This window comes from Dermochelys coriacea, chromosome 1 (assembly GCF_009764565.3).
Source record: "Dermochelys coriacea isolate rDerCor1 chromosome 1, rDerCor1.pri.v4, whole genome shotgun sequence".
NCBI lineage: Eukaryota > Metazoa > Chordata > Testudines > Dermochelyidae > Dermochelys > Dermochelys coriacea.
In genome coordinates, this window is record NC_050068.2 from 315,523,110 (window position 1) to 315,535,911 (window position 12,802).

Below are 12,802 nucleotides of genomic sequence, written 5' to 3' on the forward strand. Positions count from 1 at the left end.
GTCATTTTTTCTGCTCTCTGGACTTTCTCCTATTTGTCCACATTTCCTAAAGTGTGATGCCCATAACTGGAAGCAGTATGCCAGCTGAGACCTCACAAGTGCCACAGAGAGCAAAACAATTTTTTCTGGTGTGTCACATACCAAACTCCTATTAATACACCTCAAAATGATATTAGCTTTTTTCGCAGCTGCATCATATTCAATTTGTGATCCACTATAACACCCAGATCTTTTTCAGCAGTCCAATTGCCTAACTATCTAATTACCTAGCTATTCCCCATTTTGTAGATGGGCATTTGATTTTTTCCTTCCTAAGTGAAGTACTTCGCACTTGTCTTTACTGAAGTTCATCCTGTTGAATACCGACCAATTCGCCAAGATGACGAGAGCTAAGAATACAGAAAAAATATTGTTTTTTCTCTCTGTGCATTTGACACCATTTATTATGATTAGTTTCACTGTTTCCTCAGTATGGATAGTTTCTTCCCCTGATGTTTGTGTGGATCTTTCACAAGCAACAGGGAAGTGAAAAGCATTTTAAAAAAATACGAAAATGCAATTACAAAACCACAAAAATTGGCAGGGGGATTCAGGGACCTGAAACTACTTTTCAGTAGTTTTGGTAGTTGACTAGATTTCAGTGTGACTGTGTCTCTGAAATATTTCTAAATTGTTCTGAGATCCTTTGGGAGATATAGCAAAAGAGCAAAGTATTGTTTTTACTTATTAAGAGGGATATGACAATTATCTGTTTTGAGGTAAGTGATGCTGAAAATACACTGTAATGGCAGTTTTGGATTTTGATTTTATTACCATTTATTCAATCACTATCCTTTTACAATAGATATAAGGCACCATCCATTGTTGGATATGTTCCATGTTTCATAATTACTGTGTCATATTAAAAATGCTGTATGCCATCTGGATCCCAGAAATATAAATGTAAAAGGACATTGTATATTTTTCAAAGGTGAGGTGATAAATCTGCATAGCAGGGGATTATAACTCCCAGTACCCTCCTTCCCACTGCACAGCCCCTTACTCTGGGCTAAGCAGGGACCACGTTTCCCATCAGCCCCTTCACCACAGCACATCCCTTCTCCCTGGCGGTAAGGGGAAAGGTCCCTGTTCAGGAAGTGGCTACGTTGTGTTTGGGAATGGGAGCCATATGACAACAGGGAGCTATATGACAACAGAGAGCTGCAGAGAAGTCCCAGAAACTGTGGACAGAGCTGCATGTGGAACAGGCTGTGAGTGCCGAACATCACAGCTGGGTGCAGGTCTATGTGGGACTTTTGGGGGAACAGCAGTGGCTGGGCAGGGACCCAATGCAAAGAGTCCCCAAAGAGAAACACTAACTAAACCTGACTTGCCACAAATACTATTTGCTCGAATAGAGACTGGACAGGAGAGAGTGAAGCCAGAAGAGCCCTGGCTCTCCATTGGACTGCCCTAGGGACCTAAACAGGAACTGCCATTGCTCACTTTGAATTGTAACTGTTAAAGCTCATGTTCTTGGAGTATTTGCAACCTTTCCGCAAGGGTGCTGGAACAATTTTTATAGTGGGGGTGCTGAGAGCCATTGAACCAAACTGTAAACACTGGATTTAATGGAAATCACTTCAAGCCAGGGGATGCTGCAGCACCTCCCACACTTGTAGTTCCAACACCTATGCCTTTCCCCTTTCCTGCCAGCCCTTTCCCTTAGCTATGTGTCTGAGTGGTTATTGGGACCCACCAGGGCTAGCGCCTACAAGACCTAGCTGCTATAGCACCTACAGTGCTTGCGTCCGAGACACAGTAAATCTGGCACACTCCCAGCATCCTAGCTTTGGGGTGCATAGTAATTATAGTTACATGAACTCTTAAAAAACATAATGAAAATGCTTAGCTGTGGGCTTCATGCTAGATAAAGGAACAAGTAGGTTTTTGTAGTATATTATGAATGCTCTTTCCTCCTTTGTGTAAAATAGTTTGGCTTCTCAGTTCACATGACTTTCTGGCACTTGAAAGATAAACACAATAGCCCTGCCCTGCATGTGTATGATAATAGCTCATATTGTTAACTAATATGCTTCAGCTGTGAAAGTCATAGGGGAATCCCAGACTGTGATTGTCATTGTGTCCACGCCTCAGTAATCTTGTAATGGACAGTGCCCGAAAACTGCACACAGAGAATTAGACTTTTGCCAAATTCTGCTCCAGAGCTAGTAAGAATCAGGAGCATTACATTAAAAAGATACTAAAAACTGAAAAATTTTGAAATCATGTTTGTGTTGTCGCAAGTGAGTTGCAGTGATGTGTCTAAAGTTCACAGGGAGAAGGGATAAAGGAGGAAGCTTTAAATTCCACTCTGGGATTTCCCTGCAATGATAAAAATTAAGTGATAGCCAATGAATCAGGAGTGAGTTCTTTACTTATCTGATACTGCTACAGCCTGTTAACTTCATGCAAAGTTTGCTTTAGTGACACTGTGTGCCTTCCTGGAACACCATGGGTCAGCCCCTCTAATCAAATCAGTGTTGTACAAATACCATGATACAGCCCTCGAGCCAGATCTTCAGATGGTATAAATGGACATAACTCCATTGTTTGCTATAGTAAGTAATCAACATTTTTTAAAAAAAAAGCCTTTAAACCCCTAACCATTAAAAGGAATGGAAATGAGAAGCGAGGGTAACATACATAACGAAAAGAGAAAAGGAGTACTTGTGGCACCTTAGAGACTAACAAATTTATTAGAGCATAAGCTTTCGTGAGCTACAGCTCACTTCATCGGATGCAGTGAGCTGTAGCTCACGAAAGCTTATGCTCTAATAAATTTGTTAGTCTCTAAGGTGCCACAAGTACTCCTTTTCTTTTTGCGAATACAGACTAATACGGCTGCTACTCTGAAACCTGTCAATACATAACGAATTACATTCCCTGACAGGTTTCAGAGTAGCAGCTGTGTTAGTCTGTATTCGCAAAAAGAAAAGGAGTACTTGTGGCACCTTAGAGACTAACAAATTTATTAGAGCATAAGCTTTCGTGAGCTACAGCTCACTTCATCGGATCCCTGACAGTTCAGCTGTTCTCTAACAAAAATCTATACTTCTGAAAATCAATCTTAGACATTAAAAATGTAGGCCAGGGATCAGAGACTTATGTGGGGAGACTTACAGCAGCATGGTATGAAAGGAACATGGGGACTATTCAGTGCATACTTTTTTGTGTGTAAAGTCTGATGTTTGGAGGAATCATTTCACTTAAAATACTTTCTCTGGTGAAACCTGCTGGGATGCAGCATGGTCCACGAGACAGGACAGTGGATTAGGAGTATGGAGGCCTGGGATCCGTTCCCAGCACTGCTACTCATTTATGCAGCTGTGAGCAAGTCACTGTGTCTCTCTGGGGCTCGGTTTCCACATTTGTAAAAAGAGGAGATTATGGCTGACCCACCTTGCTTTGGGATGTACAGCTGGAAAGTGCTAAGTAAGTGTTAAGTATTATTAAAGTATTCACTGACCAAAGATTCATATATAATGCTCAGTCAAAATGGGTCATTGTACTAGACACACCTTACCTCAGTGGTTTGTGTTAGTTTCCTCGGTTTCCTTTCTTGTGGTGACGCCATTTCTGTCTGGCAGCTCAGTGTTTTGAAGTTTAGTGGGTTTAGGTGACTTGGTTCTCTAGCCATGTCATAAAATCCACCCCTTCCAGGGTCCAAGACAGTCCAGTGAAACAATCTTTGTCCTCACTGAGCCACATAGATCAATATTATCCTTCCAGACTCATTATACACTGACCTGGGCGTCTACTCCTTCCAGGTAGTGGGGCCCCAATGTAATGAACTGGCTGGTCCAGCCACCAGAGTGCAAGAAAACACAGTGAGCAGACAGAAGGCCCAATTCTGAGTTCTGGCCACATGCTTGGTTAGCCACATCCCTGCCTCTCCCACAGATACTGTTGTCAACTTCTCACAATTTCATCACGAGTAGCAGGAGTTTGGGTTCTGCTGCAGCCAGTCTGGGGATGACAGCACGAGAAGCTCTAACCTTCACAACATTTCCAGCCTTTCTCAGCAGCGCTGCTTTTTTGTCTTCCCCATTTCCCTGCTGCCTGGGGAAAAACAGTCAATCACAGCTGCTGCAGAAGGCAGGTAGAGCTCTCCCCTCCTCCCCACGAACTGAGAGAGGTGTTTGGGCAGGGAGAGGGACACGGAGCAGCTGATACCATTTTTGCAGTAGGGTAGAGGAAGGAACAGAAAGAGCCCAGAAGCTGAGGGCTGCTCAGTTGCTCTTGCCTCTCTTGTGAAAAATGAGTCAGCTGCTCCCTGCTTCTCCCCCGCCCGCCCTTTATCTTGCAACCTCTCCGACTTGAGAAGGAGGAGAAGAGCGGCCCCCCAAGCTGTTCCTGGAAGCTGGGAAGATCTTGGAGGTAACGAATCTCAACAGCTGCAGGAGGTGCAGTGATGCACTGGGGGAAAGGGGGAGATGTAGGACTGGACACAGAACTGATGTATGTCTGAGGGTGGGTGGGCAGAGTTCATGTGGGACTGGGGGCTGGGCATAGAAATTAACTGATGTGGGGCTGGGCATCTCGGGGTTGAGGTAGAATTAATTGTTTGTTGGTTTTGGGCGAAGCTGGAAGTTGTGTCCCATCAGCTGGCATGCAGCATTGCTAACTCTCATGATGTTTTCAGGAGTGGTGGGATTTCAATGGGTTCTGCAGCCCATCTTGTGATGACACAAGAAGCTTCAGCACCCTAGTGAAGTTCAGCCCTGCTGGAAGTTGACAAAAATCTCTCTCTTCTGCTTGCTGTTCTCATGGAAGGAGAAGGAGGAGGGTGAGCAAAGAACCCAGCAGCTCAAGACAGCTCTGCTCTCTCCTTTCCCCTCCCCTCCCCTCCTGTGAGAAACCTGGATTAGACAGTGCCTACTCCCCTGCAGCATCCAGCTTGGGAACAGACGGAGTCAGGGCCAGCCCCAGGCCAAATGGTGCCCCAGGTGAGGTCATCTTTGGTGCTCCCCCTCCATTTGTTAAACTTTTGAATACCTTATTTTTTATTGCATTTGTAGCCCATTTCATGACTTTTATGCACGATTGCATGCATGATTCATCCCTGTCATATAAGACGATAAATTTGCACACTAGGATCCGAAAATCTGTATTTATGCTATATATAAGCAAATAAAATAAATGTTTCCTCTAAGCTTATAGAAACTTTTTAATTTTAAGAATAACTGAAATGTACTAACATCAAGAAATTGAACTGTGCACCACCATTGGGTGGACCAGTATTAAATAGTGTGACCGTAGGTGACAGCCTTAGAATGTTAACCCTAGTCCTGTAGTTCAAAAGGTCGCTTTTCTCGCCTTTGCCCTCATGCGCTGAAGCCCAGCATCAGAGAGATCCAAAGACTGGCCAACGGCATTTTCAAGCGATAAAATAGTAAGCGATGTCAGTCTGTCATTGGCCATCATTGACTGAAGATATGTTTTAATGAGCTTTGAAAAGCTGCACTCACCACTCGCGACTGACCAGCAGCATGAGCGGGATCCTCAAAGCTATCTGCACTTTAGGAAAAGTATTGTTATCAACAAAAACAGCACCCTGAGCCCGGTGCCCCCCAAGCCCAGCACCCCAGGTGGTCATCTGGGTCACCTGCCCCTAAATCCCACCCTGGCCAGAGTGCGGTGAAGAGCTCCTGGAGCTTCTCTCCCCAGCTTGGGAAAGGGGAAGAGGTGACTATGCTACAGCACCCGCAGGCCTGGGAGAGGAGGATGGAGAACTCCATGAGGAGCAGTGGTGAGGCTAAACTGAGTGTGCTGGAAGTTGATGGAGGTGGGAGGGAAGTTTGCCAACAGTCCCTTGATATAAGGGATGTCTCTTATTCAAATAAAAAAGTGCCTGTCCCTTGCTAAATCAGTATGAGGTGCCTTTTATCCTGTATTTCAACCTGGTGCACAGGGTCGCAACACCACTCAAATTTGGCCTGGGCACCCCTCCATGGCAGATGGAGAGGCATCTGGACAAAATTTGAGTGGCATTGCTGGTGGAGGGGTAGCCAGACTAAATTTGAGTGGCGTTGTGACCTGGTGCACAGGGTTGCAATGCCACTCAAATTTGACTCAGGTTCCCGTCCGTCATGCCAGAAGTTCTGACTCAGCTCCCGGCATCTGCACAGAACATAAAGAGGAGCTGCAGTGGCTGCCAGGCACAGCACCCGGACTTGGGGAGAAAGAACCCCTAGGAGAAGTGGGGAGAAGAAGGCACTTGCCCCCAAAGGCTCAAGTCAAAACTGGGGACATCTGAGGCTTGTCCAGTATTTTTGAAATACAGTGTTGCCGACCATAGTGTGGAGGTGAACTGGTGTGGGGGCTGAATTGAGGAAGTGCGGGGGAGGGGGGAGGGCAGGGGCTGAACTGATGGTGGGGCCTGGTGGGGGCTGAGCTGATGGGCATGGGGGCTTGCGAGTAGCGCTGCTGGTGGGGACTGGACTGATGGGGGTGGGGATGATGGGGGAAGGAGAGGCTGAACTGATGAGGAGGTTGGGTGTGGACAGAATTGAGGGAGACTTGGGAGACAGGATTAATTGCTGGGTAGGGAATGGGCTGATGTGGGGGTGAGAGCTCCTGCAAAAACATACAAAAGGGGCTAAAATCACCTTACCTAATGCTTTTGGGATAGTGGGTGACACTAACTGTTGCACACACACACTGGAGACGGGCGGGGAAGTTCAAAAATCTAAAGACAGACCAAAAAACCCTCACAATAGAGCTTTTTTTTAAAAATAAAAGTTCATGTTTTTTTGGGCCAATCTCATAATTTTGGGGGTTCTGACTCATGGTTTTTGATCTCTTGAGGTTTACAATGCTGAGCATTACACACATTGGTGTAATTTGATCTCAGTTGTGTCGTCTAGTTGGAGCTGCTACAATGGGGGTCAGAATAGCTTGATTCTATACATTTCTAAGCATTAATAACTGTAATGCTTTCATATATGTACATTGGAGGTGGGAAGTGGGTTTCAAAAATCAGAAGACAGGCCAAAAAGCACAATTTAATCTTTTTTAAAAAAAAAAACCTCTCTTGATTTTGGGACCAATCTCAAGATTTTGTGAAGTCTGACTCATGAATTTTAAATTTTGAGGCTGGCAGACCTCAGTGGATTAAGACAAAATTGAATCCCTGATATCAATAGCCTGATGTCTCTTCCCTGATGTCTCTTCCTTGGAAAAAAAGAAAAGGAGTACTTGTGGCACCTTAGAGACTAACAAATTTATTTGAGCATAAGCTTTCATGAGCTACAGCTCACGAAAGCTTATGCTCAAATAAATTTGTTAGTCTCTAAGGTGCCACAAGTACTCCTTTTCTTTTTTGCGAATACAGACTAACATGGCTGCTACTCTGAAACCTGTTATCTTCTTTGAAAGTCACTTGATCTCTGGGAACTACAAGTGCCAGGATGCCATGCTACTAGGGTCCGGGCAGTGCAGGACCAGGTACCTGTCTTTAAGGTACGCAATCACACATAGAGCTGTTCATGTCAAAAGAGCTTGCACAAAATTTTATACATCAGCTTTGAGAAAGATAATATCTTTTAGTATTAGAACTGGATGGAAAATTATTGTTTTCCTCATGAAACTTTTTTTTTTCTCAGCGTTTACCCAGCTTTTGTCAAAAAATTGAAAATGTTTTAGAGTTTTGATTCTTGACGAAACCCCAATTTTTTTATGAATATGATTTGTGTGTGTGTGTCATTTTCTGTTGGAAAACAGGGTTGTTCTAAAATTTGTATGATTTGCCCTTGATCCTCTTCAGTGATGGAACTTCAGTGATGCTCTGGGTGGACTCAGCTGTCTGCTTGTGTGTATCTAATTGCAGAATCAAGGCTTTAAATATGAAAAAAAACCTGTAGTCTCTCCATAATCGAGTACATTGCACTTACATAAAGTTATGGCTAAAACATATCCCCTGGAATGCTGAGGAAGTTCCAAACTGGATTGGAACTTTGTGGCTAAAACCGATCACTGAATTGATACAATAATGTCTGTGTTGGAACATTCCATTTAACCATTCCATTTAGATTATGAGATTATAGTTCTGACCTTGGATTTACACCAGCTTGAATCCATTGCGCCAAATTCTCTAGTCATCTCTGAAGAGGGATTTAAAAGGGATTGGAGTCATCTTCACGGATCATCTGGGCATATCCTTAGAGTAGAATGATGAGACGGTCATTCAAGCCATATTTAAGTCTGTTTCATGCTGCTGGAGCATTTCAAGGCAGACATAAGAGGGCTGAGGATCTGGCTGACTATATTCTGACCTTTCAGCATAGGCCATAGTACTCACCCTTTGAGCTGTGTAGGAGACATACACCCACTCAAGATAAGCATGGCTAGAAACAACAAAAAATCCTCTCAGTCCCCTTAATCATCTAGAGCTTAATTCATACTCTGCAAATGATCTACAATTTCTAACTTGAAGGAAAAGGTTTCTGTCTAGTTGCCTTGAACGATCCGTGACAACCTTCAACTAGTTTTGGAAAACTGATTATTTGGAAAAAGAAAAGGAGTGCTTGTGGCACCTTATGCACATCTGCTGAAGTGAGCTGTAGCTTATGAAAGCTTATGCTCAAATAAATTTATTAGTCTCTAAGGTGCCACAAGTACTCCTTTTCTTTTTGCAGATACAGACTAACGTGGCTGCTACTCCGAAACCTGTGATTATTTGGAGTTGCCCCTACTTGCCTTCCCTTTTCCAGAAAGTATGAATCACTGGGGCAATATTACACAGCACGTTCTGTACATTCATCTTCTTCTCTTGGAAAAACATTGAGGAAGTAGAATTTATTTCACTAAATAATTTATACTCTCTTCAGTTTGTTTTCCCCTTTCATCCCTAAACTTGCAAACTTCCTTGTTTTTTCCCCAGCTTCTTCCCCTCCCTGATCTGCTGTTCTCCCTCCTGTTATTGCAGTTAAGTCTTTCTCCAGAGTCATTATTTGCAACAGTTTTTAATTGTCACATCTCTGTTTTGAAACTCTTTTATGCATTTTATAGCCTTTGTTTTAGTATTTCTCATTATATCCTACTGTGCATTCATTGCTTCCTTGTTTTACTCAAGCAGTAGGTGCCCTGTATTTTGTAAAATATTTCTGAATAGTAACTTGGAAAATGTGCATATACAAAAGAACAAGCTTTGTGTTCAGAGGTAGGAGACAGAGGAAGGTTTTAAATTCTCACTAAAACATTCCAGCTAAGCAATAGGTAGATTTAGACTCCAATTCATGTGACTTATGTCTCTTCAGCTTTTAGCTCAATTATTTTCACAACAGGTCTTTCCAGTAGTCCTAAATGTCATCCAGTGGGGAGAGCCAGTGGCTCCACATATACAGTAAAATTGAATAATGAGGCATTCACCCAACCTTGATATTTAGGGCCTCCCTTATGTTGAGCCTGTTGCCTGTTGTGTATTTATCTGGCTGTTTAAAATAACAATGAGGCACCAATCTTAATGCTCAAGGCACCTATGACACTGAATTAAAATACAAAAGATGAATGTATCAAAAAGAAAAATAACCAGCAGCCCCACAAACAAAATGCTAATCAACAAGTAACCATGAAACATATATAAGACAAATTCCCCACTTTCCCTCTGCCTGTCCCTTAAGTGATATTCACTTCTTTAAGAACCTTCTTGGAGAGAAAAAAAGAAAAGGAGGACTTGTGGCACCTTAGAGACTAACAAATTTATTTGAGCATAAGCTTTCGTGAGCTACAGCTCACTTCATCGGATGCATTCGGTGGAAAAACATCTGATGCATCCGACGAAGTGAGCTGTAGCTCACGAAAGCTAATGCTCAAATAAATTTGTTAGTCTCTAAGGTGCCACAAGTACTCTTTTTCTTTTTTGCGGATACAGACTAACACAGCTGCTACTCTGAAACCTGTTCTTGGAGAGAGTCTGCCTTGCTGTGTGCCATGAAGGTCAACAAATTCAGGCTGTTGTGGATCAAGGAAAGAGTATATTCCTAACAAAAGAGACCAATATGGAGAATATTCTTCAGAAACCCTGTCATACTGAGATGGGTCTAATTTTAAATTGCCCCTGTAGATCATTTTTAGAGATCAAAATCGTACTCCACTTGGTTTCAGAGTAGCAGCCGTGTTAGTCTGTATTCGCAAAAAGAAAAGGAGTACTTGTGGCACCTTAGAGACTAACAAATTTATTTGAGCATAAGCATGAAGTGAGCTGTAACTCACGAAAGCTTATGCTCAAATAAATTTGTTAGTCTCTAAGGTGCCACAAGTACTCCACCTGGAAACCCACAGGCAGCCAGTTCAGAGCAGGAAGCACTGTTTGAATAAGCTATTAGCAGGACATTTGCTTAACAAGCTGGCTGCCACCTTCTGCACAAGCACTAGCTTCCCAATAGATTGAGAGTGCAGCCACAAGTAGAGCCAATGGGATTAACTGCAAAGTAAATTACCACTCAAGGTGAGTAAGAGAGGCATAATCTTGCCCTTAGGGTAAGTTTGAGATTTTACTTCTTGTGTTGTGTAAGGGACAACTTTTTGTTATGATACCCCAGGAACAGCCCTGGAAAGGAGCAGTGCTTCAAAAAGTTGCACCTCCGTCCTTGTTGCTGGGTGGAAGTAATTTACTGCATAAACTTTCGTGAGCTACAGCTCACTTCATCGGATGCAATGTAATGTAGATTACTCCTCCCATCATGCTGGCTCCACCCCTTCTCTGACCATTTGCGCATGGTGGGGAGTAGCTGTCCTGCTCAGCCTACTGAGCGTGTAACCCCACGTCTGGATCAGCGCTCCTGGCAAGCCACGTGCTTAAACCCTCTTTCTGTTTCCCTGTGCAGCAACTTAAAAGGAAGTGGCAATCTTGTCCTTAATAATCTGAATATCGTTTAGTTTGTAAAAGCACTTTAGGGGAAAAACAAATACTGTCGTGCAGTTCCGAGTTGAAGGAATTGTAGTAGTAAGTGATGGTTCAAAGGCTATATAAGTTAGGTGATATTTTTCCCTGTTTGAGGGCGCAGAAGTCCTATAATTATTGAACCATGAATAGCGTATGCATGTGCTGTGAAAATTTCCCTGCACAGCTCTGCCAATGTATCTCAGCCCTGACATGCAGCATCCCTGGTATTTATATTGAGAAATTGCCAGCTGTGCTTTGCAGTGTCAAATTTAGGTGTGGTTTTGTGATAAACACCAGAAGAGTTGGGATTAGCCCAGCAAATTCATTTTCCTTGATGAAAAGAGAGTTTGAAGTTAGGTCTCGAAACATAAATGCCTAGAGCACTGATCCATTTCACAATCTCTAACTTCCTGAATTTACCATCTTCTTCTGTCTGAAGTCACCCACTGTTTAATTGACTTAATAATAATTTGTCTTAATACAGATTTTAGGTTCTTTGGTTAACAAAAATATATATATTAAAGGTTTCAGAGTAGCAGCCGTGTTAGTCTGTATTAGCAAAAAGAAAAGGAGTACTTGTGGCACCTTAGAGACTAACAAATTTATTAGAGCATAAACTTTCGTAAGCTACAGTTCACTTTATGCATCCAATGAAGTGAGCTGTAGCTCACGAAAGCTTATGCTCTAATAAATTTGTTAGTCCGTAAGGTGCCACAAGTACTCCTTTTCTTTTTATATATATTAAAGTTTGCTTTCCATTCCGGGTTATAGTCTAAGACCTGGAGCTGATTTAATCTCAGTTTACAACTGATTGCAAGCTTTTGTTTTACGATTAACACGTCACAATCTACCAGCCACTGCTGGTGCAATACTAAATGCACATACAGAATTTGCCTTGTTAATGCCATTAGTAACAAGGTTCTCACAGGTCAGTTAAAGTCAGAGGCAAAAAGCTAGTTCTGCATCCGGAGCCTAATCCAAAGAAAGAATTCCACTGATATCAAAAAGAAAAGGAGTACTTGTGGCACCTTAGAGACTAACAAATTTATTAGAGCATAAGCTTTCGTGAGCTACAGCTCACTTCATCGGATGCATCCGATGAAGTGAGCTGTAGCTCACGAAAGCTTATGCTCTAATAAATTTGTTAGTCTCTAAGGTGCCACAAGTATTCCTTTTCTTTTTGCGAATACAGACTAACACGGCTGCTACTCTGAAACACTGGGAGACAGACCAGTCCTTGCTTACAGACAGCCCCCCAGTCTGAAGCAAATACTCACCAGCAACCACACACCACACAACAGAACCACTAACCCAGGAACCTATCCTTGCAACAAAGCCCGTTGCCAACTCTGTCCACATATCTATTCAGGGGATACCATCATAGGGCCTAATCACATCAGCCACACTATCAGAGGTTCGTTCACCTGCGCATCTACCAATGTGATATATGCCATCATGTGCCAGCAATGCCCCTCTGCCATGTACATTGGCCAAACTGGACAGTCTCTACGTAAAAGAATGAATGGACACAAATCAGATGTCAAGAATTATAACATTCAAAAACCAGTTGGAGAACACTTCAATCTCTCTGGTCACTCGATCACAGACCTAAGAGTGGCTATCCTTCAGCAAAAAAGCTTCAAAAACAGACTCCAACGAGACACTGCTGAATTGGAATTAATTTGCAAACTGGATACAATTAACTTAGGCTTGAATAGAGACTGGGAATGGATGAGTCATTACACAAAGTAAAACTATTTCCCCATGGTATTTCTCCCTCCCACCCCACCCCCCACTGTTCCTCTGATATTCTTGTTAACTGCTGGAATTAGCCTACCTTGCTTGTCACCATGAAAGGTTTTCCTCCTTTCCCCC

The 12,802-nt window shown here is 42.9% G+C and overlaps 1 protein-coding gene across 5 annotated transcripts in view; it reads left to right on the top strand.

Moving 5' to 3' along the window:
• Positions 1–12,802, top strand: part of IL17REL (interleukin 17 receptor E like) — a 78,801-nt gene that overhangs the window by 4,592 nt on the left and 61,407 nt on the right. The window contains exon 1 of one of the 5 annotated variants that reach the window (XM_043496158.1): positions 4,325–4,419. The exons of 3 other annotated variants lie outside the window; for them this stretch is intronic. The gene's annotated coding sequence lies outside the window, so the exon portion shown is untranslated. Of the gene's footprint in view, positions 1–4,324; positions 4,420–12,802 lie in introns of those variants that run through there. One more of the 5 variants, XM_043496164.1, reaches the window with a different exon arrangement.